Source organism: Chaetodon trifascialis, chromosome 13 (assembly GCF_039877785.1).
Source record: "Chaetodon trifascialis isolate fChaTrf1 chromosome 13, fChaTrf1.hap1, whole genome shotgun sequence".
NCBI classification, from domain to species: domain Eukaryota; kingdom Metazoa; phylum Chordata; class Actinopteri; order Chaetodontiformes; family Chaetodontidae; genus Chaetodon; species Chaetodon trifascialis.
In genome coordinates, this window is record NC_092068.1 from 15,853,058 (window position 1) to 15,874,779 (window position 21,722).

Consider the following 21,722-nt stretch of genomic DNA (forward strand, 5'->3'; position numbering starts at 1 on the left):
GCACCGGCGCTCATCGTTGTTCACTGGTGCCTTACGAGACATGTTGCTTGTGTTGTAATGGCATGAATCCTACACTGCAGCCGGGCAGCCCCACACAGCATGCTCTTTGATGATGTCACAGGGTTAGATAGGCGCCATTGTAGATATGGGCTTCTAGAGAGCCACTACACACTGTTCTAGCATCTGTTGAAAAAGAAACACCCTCCCAAGTCCCTTTGACACAGCTTTTTTTTTTTCAAAGGAGAGCTGGACAAAAGCCACAGTTTCTTCTGTGATATCCTGTTAAGGCTGTTCTGGAGCCAGCCAAGCATGGCCTTCCTTCAGAGAGCTGGGGCAACATCATTCAGCTTCCTCCGTGTGATCCAAGGCACACAACAAACCCTGTGGTCCACAGCTCAGTGGCCAAGGAAAAAGACCCGCACACAATGTCTTTTACCCGTACGCACATTCAGAGGCATGCACATTATGCATCATCCCCATTTGGACATGTATTACACAGCACAAGCACATGCATGCACTCAGAAAAAAATGTTTTCATCTCATGAAAGTGCTCTAAAAAAAAAAACTTTTGATCTGCTGTTCTCTTTTTTAAATGTTATCTGATAAGTGATCTTCCATATTTCAGGTTAACTTAAAGCTGCTCCTTAACCTGACTTTATTTACAGCTGTTCATGGCAGACTGACCTGTTACCTCATGAGTATGCCCTGCAACAACTGCAAAAGACTCCCAATGTGTTGTTGAATGGTTCTCACATTGAGCAAGAATAGAAAACAAAGGTCTTTGTGCAGTACGCTAAGAGGGAACATACATGTTGCCACCCCAATAGACCCTCTGTTTCCACTGAGCTCAATTAGGCCACTGGTAACTCAGTATAATTAACACCCCCAACAGAGTAATCAAACAGAATCTAAATTATGGTAGTGGTGATGTATTGAGGAAGGGGTTTGAGTGGTGGGGGTTGACAAAATACAGAAAGCATATCTCAGGGGCGAACATGATAGAATTACAAAATGAGCAGCTTGCAAACTGTCTCAGCTTTGATGAAGAAACGTTTAATTATCCCCCTGGTGGAAAAGGTCCCCCATTGTCTAAAGCTAATTTGTCCCTTTTGGCTACTTCCCTGCCCCAGAGGCCTGTCTGTCTCAGGTTACCCCCCTCCTCCTCTTTACCAGCCCAGTGCCACCCTGGGTATCAGCATCTCCCAGCTCCAAAGACAACCACAACCCTGAGTTAGGTCCAGACAGTATTTTGTTTGTTAAGTGTAGCCCAAAGATCTGGGCCCTTGGGAAAAGATGAAAGGACGAGTGCCGCCTCCCTCTCAGGGAAAGGATCAAGCAGGTCAATTTCCTCTGACTTTGTCCTGTCTTGGAGTTTGTATTCCCTCAGTCCACAAAGGCCACCATTGGACTGGACCGGAGGCTCACTCTCTCTCAGCTGCCCTGTCTCTGCCCCCATTTGATTCACAGAATAATAGATGGCAATGCATGCCTCCTAAGCACAACTCCTTTTTGAAAAAGTGAAACAAGAGATAACACTCCCTAGAAAGGAAGGGACATCCAAATAGAAACAGATACTGTATAATTCACCACAAAGTTCTTGTGGGACACTGTGAAAACAACATTATCGTGGGAGAAAACATTTGTTTTTCTGTTTTTCTGAGACATGGCTAAAAGGATTTTATTTCAAATATTGTTAAATCATTTGTGCTGCTCCTTTTTCCTGCTTAGCCCCGAACAATTTCTCATGCTTTCCAGATAATAAAATTAAATACATTCACATTAGTCCTGACATTGGATCCAGTTCACATTTAAATGCAATTTAAAAGGGGCATATATTTGCATAGTGAATTAAAATTAAGACCTAATTATGCAAATAAATTATCAAATGCGACAGCGGATGGTTTTCAATTCAGTTAATATCTCATTTTGTGAGACAATAGTTACTTGATAGTCCAAACAGCATTGCGCCCATTTTGCTGAGCCACACTATGGTGTTAAATATTCAGGTGGTATTTAATTACCTAAAAAAAATAAATAAAAAATACGCTCATAAATTACAAGTATTGCTTCTTAAATACACTTAGACAATTCTCCCTCCCTTGGGAATTATGTTTCCTTCATACATACCCTTTAATTCATTTTGCATGAGGCCTTTTGAAAGAGACAGCTGGAGAGAAGGAAAAGTATGAGCCACCGTTAGAGTGCATGTGAAGTAATTCAATAATTAATGTGTGCATTAAAATAAAATATCACACCAATTTATGAACAAAAAGGTTGACATTATTTGTAAAAGATTCTTATATTGCTGACAAATAACAAGAGCGAGAGAATCACTGAATTTACAGTCTTGCTCATCCCACTGCATTTATCAAAATAAACACGTTATTTACTTTTACAATCAGAATGAGGTATTAATAGATACCATTGTGTGTAATTTCTGTGTATGTAAAACAGACTTTTATGCACAAAATGAGCAGGTTCTTTTGCTTAGGAAACGAAGCTCCAGCGATTACACGCCACTAACTGAATGGTTAATCAACATTTGTAAGAATTTTAAAGTTAGCAAACACCTTCTAAATATTAATTATCTCAGAGGAGGAGAAGCGGAGGCACAATTCCCAAAAGAGCACCGCTCTGTTGAACATCATCTGAAACAAAATGAGAAACGCCGCAGCCAAAATCAGTTGAACAAACAAATCCCCACCATCACAGCCAGTCTGTCACACGGCAAGTACAGAGGGTCAGCCCAGATAAGAAATCCTGTAATTTACATGAATGTATAATGAGGGGAACAAACCCTCACTCTGACAAATGATGGCTCCAGCAGGGGTCCTCCCTTATACAGGAAGCAGTCAAGGTGCCTGAGCAAAAATCTTCAATAGATCAATAGATAAGCTAAAAAAGACACCGTCATGATCATGATTTTTAATTAGTAGCCATCTGAAACTACACTATTAAAACCAAAGATGCATCTCTTTGGTCGATGGTTTTTATGTCGATGACGTCTGTTGGTAGTTTGGCTTAATTGAAAAGCCCATAAGAATAAGTACGGATTTTAAAAGGATAGCAAGGACAAAAAAATATAACTTTCACTCAAGCTCATCCTCCAAATTTCCTCAATTAAAGAGTGAGAGATGAATAGCAGTGGGTTAATGAACTGGCCAAACATTTGCTTCAGCAGTAATTAACAGAGTTGTAAAACAGAGTTAGCTGAGATGGCCTGAAGAAGAATACTCATGTATGAATCTGTGGCTGCCTGGCATGTTTTTTGGAGTCTGTTTTTATTCACTCTTCTCATGATTCTCGAGATAGCTCTGTTTCCAAGAGTCTAGTTCAACAGAAGCTGCTTTGCATTTGCTGTTTTCTGAATGCACCGCACACGCTGCCAATTTATTTGTTCTCTTTCAGAAACCAATCTTCTTTATCAGACATAAACAGGTTCCTCCACTATGACTGATCCACATATCAGAAATAATCTAATTCAGAGAAAAACCTCAAAGCAGCGTTCACAGCGGAAGATGAAATACATTGAGGAAAAAGAATACGACGTGATTTGCAGTGTAAAATTACAATTAATCAAAAATAATTATGTTTTCCAGTCTCTAGTTTTTTGTGATTTGCATCTCTCCATCATTCTTACGTAATAAAATCTGTCTGCTGTCGTATCTCAAACAAACATAAACAGATATATGGGAACTTTATTCATGAAATCAAAGATTTTGTTAATGCAATAATGCATACAGCTTCAGGGCCGTGGCCAGGTTGTCCTATTCCAGCACCACCCCACCCCTGAGGAAATTTTAGTCTAATTTCATTCATACTTATCTTCTCAGCTATATTTTTATGTACTTTTTATCTCCCTAAATGTTGTTCCAAAGCTGTCACAATGTCAGGATTCAGGGGGAGAGTCACCAAATGAACACTTTCTGTCTAAAAACATTCAACTTTAAGGATATTTAGCCTTCAAAGCCAACCATGTGTCATCAAACAGATACAATAACATATAGATTTTTTAACTATTATTATCTCAAGCATGCAACTGACTGTAAGTTGGTATGTAAAAACACATCTGCACATATTCTAAACTTCCCTTCACAATGCGACTGACATCGTACATCCAGACAGAGCATGGAGGGGAGGTGGTGGATGAAACAGGTGGAAGGTAATGAAGAGTATCATAGGGTAATTGATGACCCTTCCTCAGCATTGGAGATATTGTTCCAAGGCTTAATCTTTGTCATCAGGGGGAGAGAGAGTGAGAGGGAGAGAGTGTATGAGATGGAGGGTGGAGAGCTGGAGGCTTACTGTGTCAACTTTCTCTCTCTCTCTCCTGTAGGTCAAGTAAACAGCCTTCGCGGGGACAGCTCAGGGGCTGGTGTCTGACCAGCCAGGCTGAAAATGGCCCTTGTCCATTCCTGCCATGTAGCATTTCTTTCCCCAGCTGTTTGTCCTTTGTCATGGACACAGCTTGTAATAAGAAGAGCCAACATATTTATGGAGTGGTCGACCTCGCTGGTACACAGGTCTTTTATCTGCCGGGCACAAAACAGCTTTGTTACTCTTTAACAATTCACAAACCCGCGCATTTCTGGAGAGTGGGGAACTTTTGGGAGCGTGCACGTACTGCAGGCTACTTTATGTATACATGCGCATGCTCGCGTTGGGCGTGTGGGTTTATAAAAATAGAAGAAACAGATACGTTGTATTTTTTCCTCTTGAGACTCTGACTCGCCTCTGACCTTGGGGCCAATTAGGGTGTTCATGGCGAGTGATTTGTTTTGCTGTGTGCGGTGGCCGTCCACTCAGCAACATTTATGAGTGATTAGTTAAGCTTCGCCTGAGCTCTATGAGGAATCTGTAAGGAGTGACAAAGCAACATTCAGATGGCTCTAGAAAGGGGAGTCCAGGGTAGGCTTAGGAGTGAACTTTGGTAGAAAAAGAAATGAATGATGAAACGAACAAAGGAGCCCTTTGACAGGTCTAGTGTGTGTGTGTGTGTGTGCGTGTGTGTGTGTGTGTGTGTGTGTGTGTGTGTGTGTGTGTGTGTGTGTGTGTGTGTGTGTGTGTGTGTGTTTTCAAGAGGCAGGCAGGGGTTTCCCATTTAAGCAAGTCAGCGGTAGGTTAACAGGCTTGCAGGGACTGCAAAAGGTGGCGGAAGAACTACTCAGATCCTTCACTTACCAAAATAAAAGTACCAAAGGCAAATAAAGTAAAACAATATTCCATTGCAAGTAAAAGTATTGCATTCAAAATTCCACTTAAGTGAAAGTACAGAATTATCAGCAAAATGTACTTAGAGGAACAAAAGTACTCAGCCAATAACAGTGTGCAGGTGAAGTAAGGACTTTATAAAAAGGTAACAACCAGGTGCCAGACCGTAAGCAGCACCATCCAAGAGGAAGCTACAAACGGTGCAGCACCAAAAAGTTTTGAGAAACAGTAACCAACAATTCCTGCATTTATCTGAAAATCTACAAAACGTCCATGCCATGAGGTTACCGTGTAATGTTTCTCCTCAGACAAAGCAAATCAGTGCTTTTAATTATTAATTTTCTAAAGATTTTCACCTTTTCATTTGCTAATAATGTGTGATCTTACTAATGCCAAAAAAGTGTTGTGTAATTTCATATATTTCAGAGTCCCTCATATCTTCATATTATATTTGATGTGTGTGACATCTCAATTCCAGTACTTTTATCAAGGTTAAAGAGTGAGAATGTGACCCCCCTAATAAATTAATAGTTCACATCACATAATGGCAGTTGTGTCTAATGAATACTGTTAAATAGCCTAAATGCATTTTAATCCTCTCCATCAAAGCGTGATTACAAAGGACGGGTATATCAAGTGGTCCTTTCATTTGGTTAACATGATCAAATTGACTCCTGTGTCATGAGAGATGACACCAGTGGTAATTAATTTCTCCATTAAGGGTGGCCGATGTGACAGCCATGCAAACAGAGCGGAGTGACAGGGAGGACACGATAACTTCAGCAAACTGAGACAACCCAACTGCCGAGGAGGAACAACGGGTAATCACATTATCCGTCTGCGGGGAGAGCATTGTTCATTAAAATAAAACAACACGGGCTACATTGTCTGTCGCTGCATCATCAGCATATTTGCAGATCCGGCAGATTTCGTCGTGGCTATGCATTTACATATAGTAATGAACTTTTTAAAATTCATATCAAATTAGTCAAGTGAGCTATTAGAGCCTCTGGGTATTTCCACCAGGGGCCTCACTCTCTTGTAGTTGTACAGTTTCTACTTTGCTCCTATTTTTATTGAGCAAATGAAACAAAGTGGTTTATTATGTGAACACAGAGGTGCTGTAATGATAAGGTGCTTATTTAGATGTGTATCACAGGAAAGGAAAGCCTCAGATCAGATCGGCAGGCTTATGAACTGAGTGAATTGAACTCAAATCTCTCCTTTAGTGGATTAATACACACTGATAGAATTACACAGAGATGCTAGAGAGGAATAGGATTTTTCAAACAACACTCCCATGTGAACTGAATGACGCTGAATAATTTTTGTATGGATTGTACACATTAAACACTCCGTCTCTTTCTGCCTCCATTACAACCTTTCTCCACCCTTTAATGCAGTTCATTTGTGGCCATCATACCACAGCTTATTAAATAACCTGCAAGTTTGTCAGTGAACGCAGGTAAGTGTGAGGCCGCCTTTCCGTGTGTGCGCCTGCAGGCTGTCTGGTCCTGCCTATGGGGGTTTTGATAAAAAGTGAAACCAGCAGCTTCTCTTCCAGCAGCGAGACCTGGGGGTTTCTCCCAGAGAGGGGGCGATTGTCCAGCATTTTCACCACAATGCTGCCATATGGAGAACAGAAGGATCAGCCACTGGCACCCCGCCAGAGGAAAGGCAAACACCAATCCACATATGCATAGAAGTGGTCATTTAGAGCCACCACTTTTTACCATAACAACAGATGAAACACAGGAGTCATTTTGTTTCCTCTAAGAGGCATTGTTCCCAGGGCTCACCGCCTCTTAAGCTGGCTCCATATGAGGCAGGATAAACTTAGGGGCCCAGGCACTGGTGTAAATAACAAAGAAAACCCTCACTTACATGCTTGCTAAATCCTATCGAAAGATGAAAAGGAAGAAAAAAATCCACTCCATTTCCTCATCTCCTGGAAATGAGCTTAACATTAGACAAATGAATTTAAGGCTGTCCATAGTGTGAGTTTCTGTGTGTGTTTTGGGGCTCTATCCTAGAAACCGACAGTGAGAAATGCTCCAGTTGTTTTACAGTTTCAGTAATCTACAGCATGTAATCATATAAGTGGGTTTTAGCAGCAATTTTGCATCAACTTTCACATTGGACACAAACTAAATGAGCACTGTCCTCAAGGAGCTGTCATCAAATATGATTAACGGATACATTTAAGATCTGTTTGCACATGAATTTTAATTGTCCTAATGGCTTTGTCTGCAGGAAATTTGTTTACTTTAATACAAGGGAGGCACGTTTCAAATCTCATCTTTCTAAATTATTTATTTCTATATAAAAATGTCCAGCATACGGTCTGCCTTTACTTTGCACCTGAACTGGCCATTTTCTAGTCAAAATAATTTGCATTCTAAAGGGAAACTAAATGCAGGTTTATGTGCCGAAATACAGCTGACTGCACAACACATTAAAAAGTTTTCCCTCAAAAATGCCTCAGGTTTGAGTTGATGGGTAACTTTGTGTTAGCAGGTGTCAGTGTCCTCCTTGTTGTGAGTTTCTTCATTTTATCACTGAAAGCAATGAGCCAATCGGCCATTTTGTGCAGGCTTGCAAGTGGTTTAGTGTGTATTTGAAAGCTGGTCAGCCAGTCAGTGAGCTACTTAAGAGCAGCAATATTGTAATAATGACTCGCTGATGGGAAGGTAGCAATGGAGCTGAACTTCTTACATTCCTCTGATGCTGCCTGATTATGACTTTAAAGGAATAAATTATTACGGCAAACAACCTCCAAATCTTAACTCCTTCATTCTGCTAAAATAAAAAAAAACATCCTTTTAAGGTAAAGGGAAATAACTACTAACATGAGATGAGACTTAGTAGATTACCTTACCTATAATGAGGGCAATTTTATATATTTATTTGACATAAATGCCTGTAGTGTGTGTTTTGCTGTCAATTGGTTGTCCAACTTTTGTAAAGGTCACTGAAGTGGACCAAGGTACTTTGAATTTTACTCTTAATAAATTACAATATCATATCCTTAAGTTATCTCTTAAAGATGATGTGGCATCATCCACATGTGATCACACCACTATTAAGCATCTTTTCTGTGTGCGACGTGTCCATTAATCAGCTGACTGGATTGATTGTCTCACCTTGATAACAGAAAAGCAGAGTGTTATGGTCAAAAACAGCCAGGGGTCATTTTCTCCTCCTGTAAGTTCAACCTTGATTCTTAATGTGAGGAGATCATAGTAAATCACGGCTACAGAGTCCGCCAGCCAAGTTTATTGGATAAGAAACGTAAGACTGCAAACTTGGTGGAAGTGTTTGTCAGGGGCACACTAATGCACTGTGTTTAAGCCACATCCAATCTCAGTGAAATATTATACAGAGTTTTAATATCCAGGGGGTGTCGGGCTGGAGCGAGAGGCAGTCAGCTGCTTCAGTATAACCAAATGTTACAGTATAAAACAGCGTGTCGCGCCGCTATTTGACATGGTGGAATGAGATTAGATGGAATTCATTTCTAAGTGAGGGGAAATTACAAGCCTATTGGTAACCCCCCCACACACACATGACAGCAGCCTCTGCTCACCCCCACCAGTGGCCCAACAACGGAGGGGTAGTCGGGCATGAACGGTGACATGAACAGGGAATGACCCCACAAACCACATCCGTAGCCACCTTCAGAGCGGCAGGAGGAAGCTGTGTTGTTTTAAAGGTCAGATCAGTCTGAGGTTGCGCAAGCATATGTCTGCTGCTCAGGATACACAGCTACAACCGAGGCAAATTGGAGTCATTTTTTTCAGCCAGGAAAATGACAATGGTTTGACTTTGGAAACACGTATTTGCCTAATGGTCTAAAATAAAAATTAAAACTCACACGTATACAATAAAGCATAATTAATGAAGTATTCTGTTTTATGAAGCATCTTCATGAGGAAATCTTCCGAACAATACAAATGCCTTCTGTTCAAGCTTCTGGACTTTTCTGCTCATTGCTCCTATGGTGCTGTGACCAGAGAGAGGCCCTTGACATTCTGATCCTTTAACACATGTCTCGGGGTTTCCAGCACATCAGGATGACACCTCGTGAAAGGGGAACCCCACCTTTGGCTTCTCCGGGAGAACAACACGTGTCAGCGGCCCCCCGTGGGCCCTGTCAGGGGGTGAAGAGGTTAGGCGCTCTGTGCGGCCGCACAGATCCCGGCCTTCTTGAAGACCACCATAATGACTGCTAATTACCCTGCCATCTGTGGGGTGGGCTGTGTTATGTAGACACCTGTTCATTAACTAGGAGAAAGAAACTTTTCTCTCAGCAGCATATTCTACACAAAACGGTTCATTCAATAGCGTTCCTGCCTCCATGATATAAACGCAGAACATTTTGAATAATAAGTGAGCAATTCCAAGAAGCTCCCACCTCCACATTGACCCACATAGAGACATCCATAAAACGTCTGAGCACGCAGAATTGAACTCCTCTGCACTGCTAATGATTAAATGAACTTTGTGTGATACCTTTCCAGCTTCAGGAGGCATCACCAAGGTTAACCAGGCCATCGGGCAGCATTAGTAGGAGGTTGTTTGGAGGGGAAGCCAATAAAAAGCTCTCAGATATCTGCTGAGGGGGAGCACAGCCTGTCAATTCTGTGGCCCTAAGAGGTGATCTGCCATTACCGACTCACAGAAGACTAATGAGAGCCATTCTGTTGCCAGCACCTTGAATAATATGTCAATACTCATTCAGGCTATGTTGAATGCTACCTGTTTTACTTTCACTTGATGAGATACAGAGCCTACCTTAGTTTAGCAGCTGGCAAACCACCCAGGTTACTAATAATGTAATAATAATTTAAATGTCCAGTGCCGTAGAAGCTCAGCGCCGAACTTTGATATCCTTTTTTAAAGCTGCCTCCTACTCCCTGAACCTCTCCAGACACATTCATCTAATCCGTATCTTTCGGTTTAAGATTTATATAAACGGATGATTGCTAAGCATCACATATTTCAACATTTTATCTGTTGAGCTTATGACTCCATTTAGCTTTAGATCCTCCGAGAGTGAGCCAGCACAGCAATCATAAAGTGAGGGCCAATTAGGATGTTGACGGATTGATTTTGGAAGATAAATTTGGGATGTAAAAGGTTGACATAGCTGCTGTGTCTCTTTCACTGCGTGTGTGGCTCCCAATTAACTGAGGAGAGGCAGTTTTTTTCTCTCCAGGATCAGAGTGTCTCCCTGACAGATGAGCCACTAATGAGAGCAAATCTCACTAAATCCTCAAGAAACATGATGAATTGAATCATGTTCACCCTGTTCATTTGTCGTGTTCACAGATGAGACAAAATGCAACATTTATCTAGTCAACAAATAGCAAATGAGCAGGTGGGTCCATCATTGTTCATACAGTGTCTGGCTTTTTAAAAAAATATTAAACTGGGGTGCTGACTGTATTTTTATACCCTCCTTGTTGGGCTTGAAACATAGTATGCAGGTTGAAGGCAGGCATGTGTTAAGTCCTGAGGCCTCAATCTGCCTCCCTCCCTAATATTTATAAGACAAATTAAGGAGGCTATCTCTCTCATTATCACACTCCAAACCCTCACCATATGTATCCCTATTATTAGACAACCAGCAGAAGATGGCCTATTTTCAAATTTAAATTACCAAGTCTAACCTTAATTGGTTAGAAACGTTGTTTAGTGGATGGTATCAAAGTCGGGCTTGGGAGAGAATCCGACAGATGGCTTAGTCTTATGACTTGTATTAACACCTTCGAAGTTTAATGAACTGTTAATTGCTTTTCTAATACATAATGGGACCATTGGAATACAAGCGGTAATGCAAACAGATTAGTTTGTAGACAACAGATAAACACCCGTCCTGTTCAATGTCACCTTTAAGTACCTTGAAAAACAAAAGCAAGCTTGAGGACAACGAGAGAGAAAAAATACCCATTTTAGAGGTGATGGAGGTATTTTTAAAGGCCCAGTCTCTCATTTTTCACCATATAAATGTGACATATAGAAAAACATACATAACAGAAGAGTTGGTGTGTGTCTCAATTATTAATAGTTGAAAATTGGCCTGGTTTACAAAGACTACTAATGTAAACAACCTTTAAGAATATTACAAAATGAAAAATAATTAATTTGGTGTCTGCTGTTAGGCTAAATAAAAAGTGATAGCAGGCTCATGTCCTCTGTGATTCACATACTGTGCCTGTAAAGTGAGGCCATGTCACTTTCTTACTGTAACTGAACTGCAGGCATTGCGGTTAAGAGGCAATTATGGGATAAAATATAAATGTGAAGTTGCAGTGTAATCATAGCACAAGTGTCAAAGTCAAAGAACAGCCTCAGTAATATTTACATACTAAAATCTGAACTTTAATAATATTAGCTAATGTTAGCCATCAAAGCTAGTGGTCATACCAGACCAAGTATGGCTGTTGCAGTGAAACTCTTGAGTGTACTGAATTAGGAAAGGCTGTGTTTAATTATTTAACCTGTCATTTCTAAAATAACACATATATATGTCATTTATATTTCAAAATTTTACATTCTTCCTTTAAGCCATTCCTAAAACCTAAATTGTATAACATTGTTCAGTTACTGGTTTCAAATGGATCTTATTTGTACAGTTTATTTATGCCATTTGGACCAACCAACAGCACAGCAGACATGCTACTTAAAATTAATATATGTCACCTTTATTTGTTTTCATTCTGCGGGCTTGGACATTGTTTTTAGTGAGTAGAATTTCTCCCTGATAAAACTGCGGGACTCTAAAAACTCTTCATTCACTGCAGTAGTTCATCTATCTGTTTTAGCCGCGCTTGTAATATGGTGTGTGCATTACTTGAGCAACCATAAATGCACTCCTACCTTCAGGCAGTGCTTTATTAAATTAAGCCGTCTTTAAGGTCAATATACTTCTGTAATGAGTTGTCTCTTTTGATCATCAGAGGTTAGATTGTACCTTGATCCTCACTCCCTTTAATGGTGTTGGTGTCACAGCTAAGCTAACACCAACACTGATGTTTTTCATATTTCAGCTTAAAGTCAGCGCAAGTAATGCTTTGCATGCTTAAAATCCATTTCCATAACTAAGTGTAATTTCCCCTCAGTTTGTTCCTGTTTAATGAGGTGAAGTCTTGTTTGTATGCCTCCCAATGTCACCAGAAAAGTCATTCATGCGGCTGTGTCAGAATTAAATCAAATTAGCATTACTACACTGCCATTTTACATCAAACTGTTCAAGTAAAAACATTTGGCTCGATTCAGTTTCACACAGACCTCCTTTTCCGTCTGATGCTGCAGTTTCATTCAAAATTCTTGGAGGGGTCCTAATGATGAAATGTGTAAATGCCTTGATGTAGGTGTGGTGAGGCACAGGGTGAAAACGGAGGAGAGAAAATGACCAACACTGATTTATCCTGGATGTTCTCTTGTCTGGTTGGTGCCGTCAGAACACCTCGCTGCATCCCATTCCCTCCCATTATCTCCCTGCGATCACCGCAGTCCAACGAGTTTCCTACAGGGTCATAAATACTTCCCCCGGACCCCATACTGCTTCCACATCAACCTCCAGACGCCGCCTAATGACAGCGAAAGACAGACAATGCATCCTTTCTCTCGTGACTGCCATGCTTCTCTCTGTTCATACACATTTTACAGTGGCTGAAGAACGTATACACCACGAGAGGCCAGCAGCGGCATGTCCCCCAGACTTTGCATTTAAAATGGTACATTAAAGCAACATGTCTGAAAATATTGCACATGATTGATGTTGGTAATGACAGTGTTTTCCCAGTGTGAAAGTCATATGTGTGCTTTTCTCTACATTTAAGGTCCCCAAGAAAAGAAAATGCCAGCGCTCCAAAAAAAAAAAACAAGATTAAAAAAACAAAGAGGAGGAAAGACAACACTGTCACATGGCGACAGAATTATACATTGAGTCAAACACTTCCAGCGCTTCTTGATGGGAAGGAGACAATCTATCAGAGACAGTGAATCAAATTAATTATTTTAATGCACTGGTCATCCGAATCAATTAGAGAGAAGCACACAATGAGCCTCTAGCATAAACAAAGTCGTCTCTGGACAAACATCCACCAACGGCCCTATTAGAGAGAAAGACACATTCATGAGCCACTTACATATGAGTCTAAAAAAAAAATTGAGACCCATCTGATTCGCTACAGCTATGAGGCCAGGTCAAGTGGGCAGTCAATTATGTCATTGTTCCACTGATCAATTGTTTGTACAGTAAATTGCAAACAAGTTGCTTTTCATTTACCAGTTTACGGACGGAGCAGCACATTCCAGACGAAACTAATGACCTCTGACTAAAAATTTGGCAACTGACTAGACCTGGGCGCCTCGGCCAGTGAGAGCTTCTTCTCCGGTCATGGTACTCTGCTCTGAAGGAAGCCTCGCAAATTAGTTGTGCAGACAAACAGTCTGGATGAACAAACACGTGGAATGGAAATACCTTTTTTTTTTTTTTTGCAAAACAAACAAACAGACTTTTGCCACAAAATCAGAATATATGTAATTGTAATTTTACTTATTTTGTCAAAAGCTGGAGGCTAATGTTGTTAGCAACTTCTTAGTGTATTCTCTGATTTGAGCACTCTCTATGATACTCTAGTTACTCCGTGTCATTTGAATTAGGCAGTGACATGCAAAATGCTGAGGTTACAGGACCTCTCGGCCTATATAACATGAACGAAAAGTCTTATGAGATTCAGTGCTAACATTGCAAGCTGGCTAACCTCCTTCTATTTTTCAAGGGGAAGTTAGTCCACCTAGCTTGCTAGCTTGCAATTTCTGCGAGTTATGTAAACTTAGCAGCACAGGGCGTCCACCCAGATGTTGAGTCTCTAATGGGACATAATTAACGCTATATGTGCTTGTTGAAAAAGGGTGAAAAAGTCTTGTATTAACAGTTCTTGGCTCTATGATAGCTTGTCTCTTAGTATCCTGGGCTCTCTAAATAAACTGAAACTGTGTCACTGTTTCCACAAATATGTCCAAAACCAGTTATTATCATCTTTTGAAAAATGATAAAATATAGCTGAATTATCAGTGAAGTTTATATTTCCTTACACAAAAAGTGAGACGAATTAAAATTTCAGTTCCACTTTAATATAGTCTAACCGCATCGTACAGTAAGTTAGGGTGTAGGAGCAAGGAGAAATGCTCTGAAGCCTTTTACGATACAGCTACGCCTGAACTAAATATAAGTTCCACAGTCAGTTTATTCATACAACCCCACACTGTGTTTGGCAGACCATATTTAGGGACAGTCAGCTGGCAGAATGAATTGGCCACCCACAGATCCCTTGCATTGTAAAGCTGCCACATGCTCTATTAGTCCCCACTGTTCGAATGTATACATTAAAGATAGCAGAACAAAATCAGACAGCAAGGCCGACTCCGCGCCATGAAATCAGGACATCATCATCCTTTAGTCTAAACATGAATATTCACACCACGCTTCAGTTTACATCGTTAGAAACCATAGCATGTGTGCCAATGCGGGCTTTGATGTGATGCTTTGAGTGACTCTCCATTCACGGAGACCAAGCACATATTGTAAACTGTAATATATGACCTCGCGTTGAGTATATTCTTTGTGGGGTCTCGCAGACAAGCCGTGCACTTGGGAGGGACACGAATGACTGAACATTGCTCTATTGAGTAAGCCTCCTAATAGAATGGCATGTTTAGGCCTGTCATTCAAAGCAGAGGATCGTCGTGTGATGAGGAGGCTCGGTAAATGAGTATTTTAGCAGGCATAGCTAATGTCTACAAACCTGTGGTGTTTAGTTTGCTGTTAAGGATGACATTAACAGAGACACAGACCCAGGGATGCTGATCAACCCTGAGGTCCTAACACATGGGATGGTGTTTCTGGCTCATTTCCTGCACCATAATCAAGGCTTATGTACCTTTGTGTGAGGCTGAATAGACATGTGTGCGTGTTTATAATATTTGAAAGCTTGCATTTGTGTAACCCGAGCTCAGCACTAGCTGTCAGTTTTCTCTGTCTATGTTGTTGTCCCTCTGTCTTTTTGTCCGTCTGTTTGTCTTTCTCATCCCCTCTCTCACCCCCTAATGGAAGCGGGAGGGAATCAGCTAATTAAGGATGTAAATGGAACTGAGGAGTGACAAAGAGCCTGCTTGTAATTCGCATCTAAATTGTCTCTTACCTCAGCAGAAAATTTATCACAGGAGACAATGTCAACTTTTACATGGGGAGAGCCATTTGCATTTTTCGAATTCATTACAAGGGTGGCGCTGCAATCATAAGCCGTGATAGAGACCCCTACCCTCCCTCCATTCTGCTGCACCCACCCTACCCATCGCTACCGGGTAGAGGATAATCTGATGGGTTCCTCTTCAGTGGTCACTCAGCAGTAGTGGAGATGCAGGGAGGAAAGAAGGAGAGGAGAGGAACAGGAGTAACAAGGAAAGAGGTGAAGAGAGTTTGTTGCATGTGGAGCATAAAGTGGCCCACCCACTTGTTTATGTGTGTATGTGCGTGTGTGTTTGTGAGTGTGCATGTGTGCAGCAAAGCCACACCACTCTCCCGAGCGACAGAAACCTTGTTGTGATTTATGCAGCCTGAGATATGAGTGCTGGTTACGCAGTAGCAAGACATCGATCTGACAAAGCAAACCAAACAATAAAGAGGCGAGGAAGATGATGTGCCCAGTGGAGTGGAGAAATGGAGAGTGTACCTATAAGAGCTAATTATCTGAGCACATAATTCTTCAGGTTAAGACAGGGGAAGCTGAGAGCCAGCCAAGCCACAGCTGTCTGAGAACAGGCTCGGCTATACAATGGCCCTAAGGTCCCAGACCATGGTCAAGAATAATTCACAATAAAATTGTGTATCAGTGCACCTTGTCAATAAGATTAAACCTGGATGAAACAGCGTGCAGCAAACTGTCTCATGTGTCAAGAGCTATACAAAGCATATTTCAATTACTTCAATCAAAGAGCCCAAATTGAACATTTCTATTTTAGTTACTTACTTCTGCAAAAGTTTATTTGTTTATTTATTGGCAGAGGTACCAGCCAAACATGTATGCTGACCTTGGTGACCTGATTGTTCAAAGGTTGCTCTCAACATCCTGAAGTATTGCAGCAAAAGGCCTCACATACTGAATTTCTATGCTGCTTTTTCAATTGAATATGTAGCTACTGTGAATGTGCCATTAGCTCATACATTAAAGTCAAAACCAAAATTTTGTTTCCATCCTTGGACAAGATGTAATACTGCCATTTTCTGCCTAAAAACACATTTTCTTGTTAAAAATGTTATTTCCGTGTAGTATTATAGTTGGTATGAATGGATGGCATCCATAATATCTGCAGTTTATTTAGTGTCGATTAAATTCAGTGAAAATCCCGTACTTGGAGGATTTAATCTGTTCATCCAATTTTAGTGCCTTCATAGTTAAGCACTGAGTGCATATTTCCACCTAGAAAATTCACAGTCTTATTCCTCTCCAGTTGAGGAGATTATAAAGTCTTGGCCAGAGGTTATATAATAGCAGCGGCTAGCCTTTATGGTTTTATCAGCAATCCATTACAATCACTGAGCAAGTTCAAAATTCACAGTTCAAATACGGTCTTCCAACCTCATGTCATTTCTCTATAAGCCGTGAAAATAATAATGATAATATTTGCAATTATTATTTCCTATCTTGCAAACCCATTCTCTGCTTCTGTAAGCAGCGATCCTTTAATTAGACACAAGCACACATACACAAAGACCGGGGCGGTGGGTGCTCACTGCCATTAATAACACTATATAAAAGCAAAGCCAGACAGCCTCTGACACTTTTAGTAGTTTGGGAAACAAGATGTAATCTGCGTTCGGTGCCAGGAGCGGACCGGGGCTGTGTGTGTGTGCGAGAGGGAGGGAGTGTGGCCTGTAAGTCAACGCAAACAGAGCACTGTGAGTACATCACTGATGAAGACATTATCTGTGAGTTATACTCATACAGACAACGGGAGGGAGAAGAGTATAGGAACCATAAGACAGAGAAAGTGACAGATGAAATGGGCATCTGCTGTTGCCAAGGCTAGTCGCTGATGTGTACATTATTAGTCTTTCAAAAGCATGAGTGCTGCGAATTAAAGGGAAAACTCACTGATAAGCATTGTATATAATAGCAATTTTTGTGTTACAGCGCAAGAAGGGTCTTTTTGTTTGGGTGCTATGTGCTTACATTCTGTCTGTTGCGTTTTGTTTTATATGGCATTGTGTTATATCGCAGCATTTTGTGTCGGGCATGAGAGGATAGAGCAGAGGATGAGGTTCTGTTTAGTGGCACCCTTGGCACCCATCTAACCTTGGCATACTGCTGGGCATGCTCCACTGGCCCTGAACATGCTGAGGTTTGAATCCAGAAATGCTTTTGTGCAGCACAGGCCACCAGAGGAGAGGTGGGAGGCTCCATTAATATATCCCCAACTGTATCGCATCAGTCAAGACTCCATAGCTAAACCAACTGATCAGATCTCCAGTATATCTGCAATACCTGCACAGCACACACTTCAAAATGAGAAAATGAGATTCATCTTCCAAAATAAATGAGCCTAATATTACAGATGCATAACCAGTTTGCATATATTAAAGTTTTGCCAATTTGGAGAATCACTTACAGTACGTTTAGTTCATGCAAGGTCAATTTGCGTCATTGTTTTCTTGTTTGTGTGTTTGTTTGTTTAATATAAACCATGAATTCTAATTCTGGCAGCACAGAATGGCCACATTAACCAGGCATGGCAGTCTGGGACGGGGTCCAGCTGGAAGCACGCATGGGATGCTGCTTTGCTGCAGCAAAACTGGCTTCAATGGAAAGAGCTAAATAGTTTTCTCATTTCCAAATGGTCAGTAAAAAGGAGAGAATGGAGGAAGCTGTATCAAAGGTTTAATAGTAAATCTTTTGGCTGCTTTTTCACTTGTGGTTTCTACTGCCTCCATGGTCATAATTGCATTAAGATTTGTAGATTCACTTTCAAAGGTTTTATCTCACCTGATAAGATGGAGGAGGGTTACGTGCTATAGACCGACTGGAATGTAAGAAAATCTTACTTCACTATTCATCTTCTCCTCCCTCCTGCTGTTTTTTTTTTTTTTTTTTAGCCTGGCTGGCTGCTTCGTTTGTTGGATGTGTGTCTGGGATGCGGTGTCTGCAGGAGGAAATGTCTGAATGAGGGCTGAGTTCAGGAAAAGTGCAGCAGAGGGTGTGCATGTGTGTGTGTGTGTGTGTGTGTGTGTGTGTGTGTGTGTGTGTGTGTGTGTGTGTGTGTGGTGCTGGTGAGCCCCTGGTGACCATATCTTATTTTCAACATGGCAGTCACCCAACTTCACCCTGACCCAGTGTGGTACGGGGTGACACATATGATGCGTAACACACATAAACTTGACAAAAACATGTCAATGACACACACACACACTCACAAATCTACCTAATGTGTACGAAGACCATGTGTGTCTCCCTGTTTTGCTGATGGAAATCTTACCCTCAGACTGACACATAAATTTGCAAAGCCAACTGAACATAAAAACATGGGTGGTGATGCTGTCACGTGGCAGCAGTGCTATTAAAATCTCCTGCCATTCCCAACATGCTGCAGAAGTGCTAATCTTTGGTCCTCTCGCCTTCATTGGCCTTTACTGTGTACAACCACCTTTCTCTCACACTTTCATCAGAATCCCATTTTCCCCCACACCCTGAAAGCCCCCTCTGAAACTCTACCCCTCGCTCGACCATTCTTGCCTGCCTATGATGGATGGCAGCACCTCAGGTCCTCTCAGCCTGTCCATCAAGCCCTGCGATTAAAACACTTGGAATGACCAACATTTCTCTCTCTCTCTCACTCTCTCTCTCTCCCTCCCTCAACCCCTTGTCCCCCATGCCACCCCTCCGCTCTCAGGCCACCACCACCGCAGCCCTCTGCCCCCTCACCTTTCTCACCCTCCCTCCCTCCAACACTCCTCTCCCACTTCAACTGCCCCCAGAACCCCACAATCCATCTTGTGGAGAAAAAACATCATTTATTCTGTACTTCCCAGATAATTTACTTTTTCTCTCCCTCTTTCTTTCCTCTTTTCTTTTTCTCCTCCTTTCTACAGGAATTCTCCATTTCCCTATAAAATGAAAATTCATCTGGAATTACATCTTATGTCATCATTATGTTTATTAAGCGTGGATGATGTATATGAGGAGCTGCGGCGTGCCGCTGAGTGCTTAATGATGCATAAGATTAAGCCGAGCCTCTCAGCTGTGCTGAGACTCCCCTCTGCTTCCCAGGCTGCAGACACACGCTGGGGGAACAGGCTCCAAACGGCCATCAGGTGAACAGGGGAAAAGGGAAAGCCTACATCCTCTTTGTGTGTCAGCAGAGGAGGAAAAGTGTTGAGTTGGTGCACAAGAGTTGCTGATAGGGGAGGATCAGAGAGTTGGCACCGACTTCAAAGAGAGAAAAAAGATGTGGCGTTTGTGTCAGTTTGGTGGGTGCAGTCAACGTGAATATCTGAAATTCTGTCCACACATAGTAACCACTACAGCCATTTTCTGTTACCACCTACCACTATGTCCCAGAACTAAAAAATCACATACCTCCCATTCTCTGATCTTCTCATACTTTTGATCTCAGCTCACGCACATACACAGACACACATCGAGAGGATTTGCTCTTGGCCTCCCTCTAGCCTAGCAGCAGAAGCACCAGCAGTCTATGACAAAAACATTATCCTTCTGGTGCTAAACAATCCAATAAACCTCTCCACAGGGAAGAACTTAACCTCTCCTCTCCTCCGATGCTGGCTTCCAGACCACGTGACGGCTGCCACAGTAAATTCAAATCATTAGTCTTCTCACTCTGCCATCACACAGGGAAGGAAAAAAATCTGCCTCTATTAGTAATGGAGACCTCGTCAGAGACCTTCCTCTGAGAGCCCTGCCTTCCCAATTCCCACAGGAAAAATCCCCAGCAAAAAACTAATTCTACTTTTAATAATCTGTCATCAGGACCAGAGGCAGTCATAAATTATGTGGGGAGCATGTGCGGGAGCGGGCCACGAGAGGGAACTCGGGGGGAGAAATCAAAGCCTGAGTTTGACAAACTTTGCAGAAGATAAATAATAACTTACAAACAGGATTAGTTGTAAAGTCATGGTTGAGTGCCCTGCCAAGCAGTTTCCCTAGCAGTCTATGCAGGATGAAGAATTTACAGACACACCTGTCATTAGCACCTCCCCCTTCTTCCTCCACACATCCTCCATCCTCTCTTTTCATTCTCACTCCCCCGGCCTCTCTCCACTGTCTCAACAGTCCTGACAGACTTTGCTTTTTCTCTCACAGCAAACATTGCTTGTGCTTCATCATTTCCCCTCTCGCTTCCCAAAGACAGGTGCAGAGCACGGCTCTGTGTAGATGTAGGGGAGACAGTAAGGTGGTTAAGAGGCAGTATTAGCGTAGTCTGGCGGGGGAAATGGCCTCTTCCTCCACCCTTAAGTAAATAAACATGAATAACCAATCAGCCTCCCGCACACATACACACACGCACACACACACACACATACACACACGCACACACACACACACACACACACACGCACACACACACACACACACACACACACACACTCACACACACACACACACACACACACACACACACACACACACACACACACACACACACACACACACACACACACACCAGAGTACTACAGCAAATGGAGCTGGGATGTTCCCTGAGAAGCAGATGAGACACCATTGATTGGGATGATTGGTTTCTGGGCATCTTTGTGTGCCCACAGTTGAAGTGTGTATATTTGTGAAAATATCTGTAAAATGTAGGTGCATTCTGTTTTGTGTGTGTGCGTCTGTGCGGTACAGAGTTGGCGGGTGAGGCTGCCAGTATGAGAAGCAAGAGCTATGAGCCGTGGGGTTGTTCTCTCACTGTTTCCATGTCAATATTTGCTGGAACGATCGACATGCATCATAATCGGCTCCCTCTATCAAAGCGCGGCTAAAGGCCCATCTCCATCAGGTGACAGAGACCAGTCAGGTGATGAATCCCCCCACAGCTAACCACGAGGGGAGGAACTGGCTGAAATAAGACAGGCATGTTCCCACAAGTCTGTGTCAAATCTCTATTGATTTAATCATCAACAGAAAGATGCTCTCTTGGCTTACACAGCATAAGGTCACCTGATGTGCTGCAGCAGCTAACTTTTTTAATGTCTCTAGATAACAGGGGGAAATTTGTATCAGTACTGTAGTAAACCTAGACATGAATCTGGCATTTTATCATTTTATCATTATCATTTTGCTATATGATATACTGCATGGTAAGATATTTTTTGTTTTTGGTTATTTCATGGCACTTGTTGACAGTTATGTTTATATGGAATAACACCAGCCTTATTCTTTAAATAAAGTTTATATCAATCAGTCGCAACAGATTTCGTACGTATT